Source organism: Gadus morhua, chromosome 16, assembly GCF_902167405.1.
Source record: "Gadus morhua chromosome 16, gadMor3.0, whole genome shotgun sequence".
NCBI classification, from domain to species: domain Eukaryota; kingdom Metazoa; phylum Chordata; class Actinopteri; order Gadiformes; family Gadidae; genus Gadus; species Gadus morhua.
In genome coordinates, this window is record NC_044063.1 from 17,886,703 (window position 1) to 17,889,426 (window position 2,724).

A 2,724-nucleotide genomic window follows, 5' to 3' on the forward strand; every position below is an offset into this window, starting at 1 on the left:
CGCTCACTCTGCCTACTGGAGCTGCCACAGCTGGGAGACGTTTCTCATGAAGGACCCTAGCTTCGCCTCACCATGCATCCACAGAAGCTCCACGGCTGGCTGGTTGCCTAGCAACGTGCATCAAGCCAAAGGGGGATGGGAAGGGCTTTACGCCCCCCTTTGTTCTTTAGTTGAGTATTATTATTATTTAGAAATGTTCCATTGTGAGAAGACTATTGCTGTGGCTATTGACACCGAGGCTATCTCAGTGACCCAGACACTAGGATCTCCCCAGCCAGGGGACAACCCTCGCCTGAGTTCAGCTCATCCCAGGATGGGCGTTGTTGACCAGAGTGATACACAATGTGGGCTGTCATTATGATTACGGCAAAACCTTCCAGTCACGATGGCTGTCCGTTTTTTCTGGGGCTGTGTTGTAATCTTCGTCGCTGTAATCTCGGGCTTTGGAGTGTTTTAGTCAACTACAAACCGCGTGAAATACAAAGATACAACATCGAAGTCAGCTTCTCTCCCGCTAAACGGTTTGTGTTTGAAGGAGCCGACAGAGCACCCATGTGTACGAAGCATCGCAGTCCCTTGGAGACAGCTGCGATAGGGGGTTTCTCATTGATATTTATCCCTCGTAACTTATGGTTGCCTGTGTCCTTAGATGATACTATAACTGGTGTTTCTCCGTTTTGGCCGTATCTTTCTGAATCAATCAAGTCAATACATCTTGTTAATGAGCAGGGCTTGTATTATTAGTCCGTTGATGGCTTGGGAATAAACCACTGCATTTAATGAGATAAATTCTGGTCCTTATCTTGAGCTTTTCTATTCAATAACAGAATAACTTAAATAAGTCCAGTGATATATCCATTGTCGTTATCTATACTCCCCCGCTCTCCTCCCCCCCCCCCCCCCCCCCCCACGTTCTTCTCATTACGGCTGTAGGAAGCGAGGGCAAGCGGTCATGTGTCTTCGTTACATGGGCATGCACGTGTGCCCATGCGCATGTGTATTTAAAGGACAGTTTTGGCAGTACATCGTTGCCCTTGAACTGAACTCCAACATAGACAGGCTCCTGTTAATGTCCGCTCACATGTCAGGCGACGCGACGCTCAGCGGTAGTGAAGGCTGAGGAGCCTTAACTGCATTAGGTGACACTCACTATCGCACAGAGTCAAGGGGACTTCTGTCCCCTGTCATCCGTTTTCATGGACTGAAGACACAGTGCCCAGTGGAGGTATACAGTAACGGATGCCCACGCTTAAATGCCAAGACACACACACACACACACACACACACACACACACACACACACACACACACACACACACACACACACACACACACACACACACACACACACACACACACAGACAGAAACACAAAAACACCCAGAGAGTTAAACACAAACAGACACTTACAGGCCCACTTTCACGCACACACTCACACACACACACACACACACACACACACACACACACACACACACACACACACACACACACACACACCCACACACACACACAGACACACACACACACACACACACACACACACACACACACACACACACACACACACACACACACACACACACACACACACAACCAAAAGGAGACACCTATCAAAAATCCCTATAAGAGTGAAATAACACAAAATGCCTGAGGCACTGAAGATCAATGTCTGCAGTCCTGGTCTGCAGAAGGGACCTGTAGGTATCTCAAACAGCACAACTATGGAATAAATCTGTGCCAAAAGTATTTTATGCATTTAAAGGTAATCAAAAAGCCTAGATGTCTGAATTCTGACTTCCTTCTCTGCACCATAATGCATGCCTTCAGTCAGGGAGGTACACAGAGCGGTCATCATGATGCATATGGCCGGGTGACAGTCGCACCCCTTCCCTTCACCTGTCTCCACATCAAATTCATGCCAAAACAAGAGCGCAAAAAGACTGAATTGTGTTTGTGACAAAGTACGTAACAAGAAACATTGCTACATCTACACCTCAAATAGTTTGTTGATGTCAAAAGACTCTACCCTTTTGGACATTTAAAAAGATCCTCTTGGATAATTGAAGGTTGGAATTTCAGCCAACAGTCTTTTAATAATGTTGTCTTTCAAAATCTTCTTATAATTATTCTTCCGTGGTGTCATTACGGATTTTTTCTGGGAAATCCAAATTCCCTATCCCTATCCCATCATCTCTCTCTCTCTCTCTCTCTCTCTCTCTCTCTCTCTCTCTCTCTCTCTCTCTCTCTCTCTCTCTCTCTCTCTCTCTCTCTCTCTCTCTCTCTCTCTCTCTCTCTCTCTCTCTCTCTCTCTCTCAGTATTTCTATCTTAATCTTATTTCTAATTCCTCATGGTCCTTCCTCTACAATACAGTCCCTAGAGCCATCAGGCTCATCAACGGGACGTTTGTGTACTGGGCCTGATGCCCTGATTTCTGATCTCTGTTTCTGCTTTATTTTCCCTGGATATATGAACCCATCTTACTATCATTGCACAATCATTTTTTCAACCGTGGATTATTTATTTATCCACGGCATTAACAATCTCCATAATGTATATCTAATGGTGTGTTTCTGTTTTGAGCTACTTGCTGCATTCATTTTCTTTGGGTTTAATACATTGATCCATCTATCTATCTATATATCCATCCTTCCATCCATCCAACCCATCCATCCATCCATCCATCTTTCTATCTATCCATCTATCTATCTATCTACCACACCA